This window comes from Manacus candei, unplaced genomic scaffold, assembly GCF_025592945.1.
Source record: "Manacus candei isolate 608988 ecotype Guabito, Panama unplaced genomic scaffold, ASM2559294v1 h1tg000071l, whole genome shotgun sequence".
Taxonomy (NCBI): Eukaryota; Metazoa; Chordata; class Aves; order Passeriformes; family Pipridae; genus Manacus; species Manacus candei.
This window is the reverse complement of record NW_026138119.1, coordinates 8,520,296-8,528,223: the sequence shown is the minus strand read 5'-3', so window position 1 is coordinate 8,528,223 and position 7,928 is coordinate 8,520,296. Positions and strand designations below refer to the sequence as shown.

Below are 7,928 nucleotides of genomic sequence, written 5' to 3'. Positions count from 1 at the left end.
GAACAGCACAGGGAGGACATGGAGCTGCTGGAGAGAGTCCAGAGGAGGCCCCAAGAGGATCAGAGGGCTGGAGCAGCTCTGCTGGGAGGAAAGGCTGGGAGAGCTGGGATTGTTCAGCCTGGAGAAGAGAAGCTTTGGGATGACCTGATTGTGGCCTTCCAGGACAGGGAAGGGAGCTACAAGAAACATGGAAAGAGACTTGGACAAGAGTTTGGAGTGACAGGACAAGGGGGAATGGTTTCCCACTGACAGAGAGTTTAGGTTGGATATTAGGAAGAAATTCTTGGTTGTGAGAGTGGTGAGGCCCTGGCACAGGTTGCCCAGAGAAGCTGTGGCTGCCCCATTCCTGGGAGTGTCCAAGGCCAGGTTGGACAGGGCTTGGAGCAACCTGGGCTAGTGGAAGGTGTCCCTGCTCATGGCAGGGGGTGGGATGAGATGATTTTTAAGGTCCCTTCCAGCCCAAACCATTCTGTGACTCTAAGAAGCTGTAACAGCAACAGGCATAACATCCCACCTGGAACCCCTGGTATATAGTCAGGACTGAAATCTCTTTCCCTGTGAGTTTTATTTACAGTTTGAGCTGTTTTCACACTCAGCAAACACACTCCTCAGAACAGCCTGTGCTTCTTTTCAGAGCAGCATCTCAAACAGCCTCTGAAGATGATCTTCACTGTGCTCTGGGTGGCAACATCTTCAAGTCCCAAAGGATCCATTACCTGCTTAAACAATGAGGAAACTTTTGTCCTCTCCACTGGGAATAAGCTTGTCTGTCAGAGCTGCAAAGGAAGTGGATGATTTATATCTGCCTGTGGGACACTCAGATCATACATTCTGCTGCCAGTTTTCCTTTTCTCTTGGTGAATGCAAATACATTTAACTTGCAAGCAAAATTCCATCTCCAAGGAAAAGGCAACACAAAATATTCAATTGAGATGGATGGAGCCAGGATTTTAAGCATTTTCACCTCATTTTCATTTTTTAAATGCAGGTATTATGTCAGTAGCTCTCTGAAGTCAGAGTTGGGCTCATTTATGCTCAAGAGCAACCAATTCACATTCCCTGCTAGTTAAAACCCTCTATGAGGTTATGTGAGACACTTCCTTACAGGTTTTTTCCCTGTCTCCTTCTCATGCCATTTCTTATCCAACACTTTATTGACTATTTTTCTCTTTTGACTCTTTTCCCAGCAAGTTCAAAGCAGCCTTCATTCCCAAGCTTTCATTCCAGTTTCCATGACTTTTGGCCTTGCAACTCGAGGCTTTTTCGCCTCCATAATGCATTTGACATTTTTAATCAATGAAAATAAGGACACGCTCAATGCCTTGCTGGGGTTTGAAAAGAAGGCTGTGACAAATTTCCATGTCTGGATGCCTTTGGCATCTGTACCTTTATTCCAGGTGATTGCAGACACTGAGATAACAAAGAGCTCTCTCCCAGGACGTTGTTGTGCCACGGGCTGATACACTTCCACGATTGCTTCCTCTTGAATTTTAATGATGTGCTGTTTGTAAGCCTTTCAGTATCAGAGAGTTCAGTGCTGTCCTGGCAGCTCATCCATCATAGATCTGTGGATTCCAGGAGGGGTTTGACCTTCCAGCTTATTTCAGCAAACAAAAATGTTCCTGCATCTTTCATGACCCAGCAGCACACTGAGCACTCAGCTCTGTGCTGTCATTTCCCTCCTGCTTTAGGTATCCCAGTTTAAAGAAAAACGTGTTCTGCCTGGGGTTTTTTGGAGGTGAGGGGGTTTAGTTTTGTTCCCACCTCTGGGATAAGTTTCTGCCATCGTGGAAATAAGAGAATGTTTTCCCAAAGTCCAGTAAGGAATAAGCTGTCTCGTTTTTTTACTTTTGCCAGAAAAAATGTGGATGTTAAAGTCATGTGAGCCTGGGGACCTGCCAGACCCCCTCAGGTCACTCTAAAGGCACCTCAGTACTCCAAGCTACACTCCAGCATGGATCTGTTGGATTTCAGGAACAATTAACCACCACAAGCCAGCTTGCAGCAGAATAATTTACAGCTATCATCCATTTGTCCTCATTTAACATAAACAACAAACCTTCTGGTGTCAGAGTTCATGTCATGGCCCCATGCTCTGCCCAGGACACAGCCCAGACATCCCCAGCCTGGGGAGACCCAGAAGGTTTCCCACCTGCACCTTTAACCTGTGGATATGGCCATGGACTGCTGTGTGATCCTGCAGGATCTGATTCACTGTCTGCAGGGAATCTGGGGGTGAGTAACTGGATCTGCCTCCTGCCTTCCTGGCTGACATCCTCAAAACACACTCACATGTCCTTTAGGGAAGGTCTCCTTTAATATTAAACTAAACAGATGTCTTGGTGGTTTCTGATATCATAAGTATCCTTTCCTGTGAACTCATACTGCTATTTTTAGTGGGTTCATATCTATTCAAAGAGTTCTTTATTCCCTCTCTTTTTTCATCCCACATCCTCGCTGGTTTCTAGGATCCAGTTACACGTGTAAAGAACATTTCTTTCCCTGTGGTTGTGTCAAGGCATTAAGCTGCTCCTAGTGGGATTTCAGGGTCATCTTGTGAGTCTGGGATGCATCTGCTTGGGGCTGTTCTGGTCATATATCTCTATTAAGAACTCTGTCGACAGCTATAGGCTGTTGGATGTTCTGAGTGCAGCTTTAGCCATGAACACATGTATCAATGTGAATATAAGCTTAGATTCCAAGCTGCTGTGAAACAGAGGTGTCAGAAACCATTCCTTGCAAAACTGTTCCAGGCAAGGAACTTGCTGGTGGGCAGAGTTTTTCCTTCTGGGCAGTTGTTTAAACGGAGGAAGAAATTAGGGATGGGGTGAGAACAGAGGGACAAAACAGGAGTGGGGTGAGAATGGTCCATGACTACACTGTCCCTAAATCCACATAACCACAGCTGAAAATTGCAAGAGGCTCTATTTTATTCCATGACTGGAAACCTGTGTGAGCAAGTCCTTCTAGGAAGGACCATGGAATTGTGACACAGGGGCTGGACACACAGACAGAATTGATTCGAGCTCCTGAAAACCCTGCTGTGCTACCAGACTGAGGATTCAGGATACAGCCTGTATGAGTGTAAGCTCCTAAATTTTGAGTCTTTTCTTCCTGGCTAAACAAATCCTGGGCAGCTTGCTTGTCCAGATGCCAAAGGACACAGGCTGGCTCCATTCACACAGTACAGCTGGGGTTCTGTTGTGTGCATGTGACTCCTAACACATAGCCATTAATTTTGTAAGCTTTTTTTTTCTATTTTTTTTCAGTTTAAGATGTTGGAAGCAGTCCAAGAACTGCGTTGTACCCCATCAAAATGAAGTTTTCATGGCATGAACGTGAAGATGCTGCATGCCTTGGATGTGCCCTGAACACATACTGGGAATTCCTGAGGGTACAAAGTCTCCTGGAGCAGCACAAGGTAAGGAAACAGCCTGGTGAATTCTTCCCTCATAAGCTCTGAAACTTGGATTTCCAGAAATGAGTCCAGGTGTTGCCGTGAGGTTGTTGGTGGGCACAGAAGGGTGTTGTGCCTGGGACAGCTGAAGTTGGGTGGTGGTGACTGTAACCACCAGAGCCTGAACTTACCCTGCTCCTTCTGTCAGTGCTGCCACAACCTGTGTGACCAGAGAGGGTCCTGTGAGGAGAGACTGAGGGAGCTGGGGGGGCTCAGCCTGGAGAAAAGGAGGCTCAGGGGGGACCTTCTGGCTCTGCAAGACCCTGACAGGAGGGGGGAGCCAGGGAGGGGTCGGGCTCTGCTCCCAGGGAACAAGGGACAGCAGAAGGAACGGCCTCAAGTTGTGCCAGGGGAGGGTCAGTTTAAACATCAGGAGGAATTTCCTCATGGAAAGGGTTGTTAAGCACTGGAAGGGGCTGCCCAGGGAGGTGGTGGAGTCCCCACCCCTGGAGGTGCCCAAGGAAGGACTGGCTGTGGCACTCAGTGCTCTGGGCTGGGGGACAAGGTGTGACCAGTCAAAGTTTGGACTCGATGGTCTTGGAGGTCTTTTCCAACCCCAGTGATCCTGTGATCCTCCAGGGGCATTCCCTGGGGCTGGAGTTGCTCTGAGCACTGGGCACACACTGGGTTTATGAGCTAAAGGCTGACACAGCTGCAGGAATCCAGCCAGTGTGTTTTTCTTGGGAAGGATGGAGTGTATTGTACAGAAAAACCCACTTGTTGGTCAGCTCTTCTAAATTCTTTCTCTCTTCTCTCCTCTCTGAAAACTTCTTTTGTGTACTTTGCTGTGACCTTTCTCTACAAGTCACCTTATTCCCATCTCTCTCCAGCCATATTTTTCCCTGGACTGTTCTACTTTCCAATCACCATTTTCTCACATTTGCCAGCCCTGATCCAGCCCACCCACTTACAAACCAAACTGTTTTTGGGAGTACCTGCTGCCCTCACAGCAGCTTCCTTGCAGACAGACAGTCCTCTGGGGAGCACCAGCAACCCTCCCAAAATGTTGGGAGGAATATCAAATTCTCGTGTTCTCTGTGATGAAAGAGCCTCCTACTAGAAGGAGAAATAAACACTTCTCTGACAGGCAATGCATTCATTATTTGTTCCTTCTAGAGGCTCCTTCTCCTCATACCTGCCTTTGGGACACATAAATCATTAGTTTAACTTGATATGTGTATTTTCTAGTCTTCTGTTTTCAGGGTGAGTGAACATGTTGGCATTTCTCCATCAGCCTCCCCACAGCAGCACAGTTATTTTGTTATCACTCTCCTCAATGCAGCATTTGTAAATTTTTCACATATTAGATTATGGTAACGTTGAAAATACTCTTTAACCTTTGTTTGAGCCAGGACTCAGAAGAATAGTCTGATTTATCTGCTTCATGGGTGGTACTTCAGGCAGTTGATTAACCCAAGCACAGACTACATTATTTACCTTGACTGTCTCTTTGTGTTTGCCAACAACATTTAATGTTTCAAATTGAAATAGGCCAGAGAAAAGGAAGAGTGTGCTCAGTGGCTTTTTATCCTCTAATAGGACATTCTAGGTTTGTACCTTAACAGAAAATCTTGTTCCAGTCCTAAGCCTGAGAGGACTGGACATAGAATTGAGTCTGCAGCTGGTATGTTACAACAGATAATAAAGATGTGGTACCAACCTTGACAACTGTTCTACTCTGACCAGTAGGAAATAGGTAGAAATAGAGAACCTGTGATTCAGCAGAAGAAACCAAAGCTGTGCTGGATGTCAGGGGCACCCTGAGGTCACCCTCCCTCCCAGGCTCCTACAGGCAACCAGCAGCCTGAAAGGCTGAGATGTGATTCACTGTCTCAATCAAAGTCACAAAAGCAAATCAGGACTAGATTTAGCAAAATTATATGAATTTTTCCTCACATTTTTACTTGCATCGGTATCTAGAAAACCAGAAGTTCTGTACAAAAAAAGCAGTACCTTTTTTTCTCATATTGAAGTGCAGATAAGTGTTTGGGCAAAGAGTCTTTCTTACATGGTAATAAAGTGAACTTGAGATCTACTGATGTAATGGGAACTGAACTGAACTGGAACTGGAACTCTGATCTGTCAGCATCAAAGTTTCCTTTAAAATCCATCTCATGAAAGAGGAGTTCCCACGACTCTCATCCAGATTTAACCCTTCACAAAAAAGCTGGAGGATACAGATTTCTTCCTGTGTGACTTGATGCCCTAAATCCAAGTTTTTAGATGTCTAGTTCTGACTGTTTCCTTTAAAAATGTCCCTTGCTCTTGTGCAACTGAGGAGCCCCCATCCTTCTGACAGGTTTGCTTCAAGCAGCTCAGCCAGAACAGCTCTCAGAAGTTCCAGTGCTCAGTAACAGTGTTTTAACGTGGATAATAAAAAGGTCAGACTCCATTTCTTTTAATCCCTGAGACTGAACTTCTCAGAAATGGGTAGGAAACAGTGCAGTGCACCAGAAGAGAGCAAACAGCTGAAGTGGATGATGCTGCACTGCCACCCAAGAGCTCAGGGTTGGATTGATGGTTCACAGGGACTTCTTGTGCAACCCTGGCTGAGCAGCTTCAAACAGCAATATCTTTGGTGATTATTACTATTATTATATATTATCGAGGTCACTTGGTTTGTTCAGCCTGGAGGAGAGGTGACTGAGGGGAGACCTCACAGCAGGAAACAACTTCCCCCCGAGGGGCAGCTCCAATCTCTGCTCTGGGTGAGCAGGGACAGCACCCAGGGAACGGCTGGAGCTGTGTCAGGGCAGGGGCAGGTTGGATCTCAGGAAAAGGTTTTCCCCCCAGAGGGTGGTTGGGCACTGACCAGGCTCCCCAGGGCAGTGGGCACAGCCCCAAGGCTGCCAGAGCTCCAGGAGGGTTTGGACAACGCTCTGAGGGCCAGAGTGGGATTGTTGGGGTGTCTGTGCAGGGCCAGGAGCTGGACTGGATGGTCCTTGTGAGTCCCTTCCAACTCAGGGTGTTCTATGATTCTATAATTCTATGATTCCCTTCACCAAGTAGGTTTGTACTTCTCTCCCTGATAAAAGTGCTTTGGGAAAAGAAACGTGGTGGTTTAAGGGAAGGTGGACCATTGTTTGCTCCTGCAATTCAGCAGTGAAATAACTATGCTTTATCCAAGATAACCATAAAAAGCAGTGAAATTTATTGTGGAAAGGAACAATTTTGTTGTAACAATAGCAACAGTCTCCTCAGTGACAGGCACTGTGCCAGAAAGCCATAGCAGTGCTTGGAGAGCCCAGCCAACACAATTCATCCCACTTCTGAGGAACCTTCAAGAAGCCTCACATTAGATTTGATATGTTGAGTGTGGCCCCAAACCCAAGGCCTCTGTACAACTGCTGACTTCATTCTTTGGCATCCCCCTGGTGTCTGGCTGCAGTTTCCCAGTAGAAGTCAACTGGGTGCCTTGGCTCGAGCTCCTTCCCACCCGTGACTCTCTTGTCTCCTTCTCTCAGCTCTCACTTGCACTATCTCAACCTCCCAGGAGTTCAAAAGGAGGGGACAAATGAAGGGAGACAGAGCAGGGAAGTCCTTTTCGATTTAGAAACCATCTGGGCACCACAAGCTCTATCAGAAAAAAGCTCCAAACAAGATCCATGAGAAGGGAATCTTCACACTGACGTAAACAGCTGAATATCCATGTGGAGTTTGTCACTTGAACTGAAGAAGCTTTTGGATTAATCTGCACTCAGAGCTTGCCAAGGCCATGGGGGGAAAGGAAAGCTTGGGAAAAAGCTTGTTTGAGTTTGTTTGCTAACAGCACTTCAGAAATAATGGGCTGTGAGGGACGCAGGAGGTTTGAGCAGGGCTGAGGACAGTCAGTGCTCTGATGTGTGGAGTCGTGATGTGCTCAAGGTCAGGTTAACACGGAGCCAAGACGAAATGGGAAAAGTGCTGAACGTGCTTTAGTGTCCCCAGAAAACTTCTCTGGGTTAACTGGGTTAATTAAATTCTCTTTTGAAGGCAGTTTGTCTGACTGGGACTTGAGTCATAAAACAGAACTGACCTGTCGTAAAAGTGCTCATAAACCTATCAGGTACCGCAGAATAAAGTTTGTTGGAGTTTGTGGACGACAAAATTCAGCTTTGAAAATGCAGGAAAACACCCCACCCCCCAAATTTTTAAAGTATAATACTTCACTACAGGTTTTATAATCTTCTTTTCTTGGTTTTTAAATATAAACCCAACATATTAAGTGAATCCAGCACAGCACTTGACATTTTAACAAATTGATTGACTTAACACAGTCAGGCTTTTTCAGGCTGCAAATTCCAAACATTAATTAGGATTTGTACTTTACTAATTGCCAGTAGGAAGAGCATGAAATTTGCTTAATGTTTTGAACAAACTATAAGGAGAGATCAGGGCAGAAAGGCAGATTTTCTCATTCATTTCTGGAAAGAGAAAAATAATCAGACAGGTCTGCTCTGGCAGCAAAGCTCATGGAAGAGAATTCAAATTC

General features: G+C 45.9%; 1 long non-coding RNA gene across 1 annotated transcript; it reads left to right on the top strand.

The window, feature by feature from the left end:
* Positions 1 to 2,092: 2,092 nt before the first annotated feature.
* On the top strand, positions 2,093 to 4,462 carry LOC127480198 (uncharacterized). The gene is made up of 3 exons (XR_007907789.1): positions 2,093 to 2,235; positions 3,270 to 3,421; positions 4,288 to 4,462. It is a non-coding gene; the product is annotated as an uncharacterized LOC127480198 (long non-coding RNA).
* The last annotated feature ends 3,466 nt before the right edge of the window (positions 4,463 to 7,928 follow it).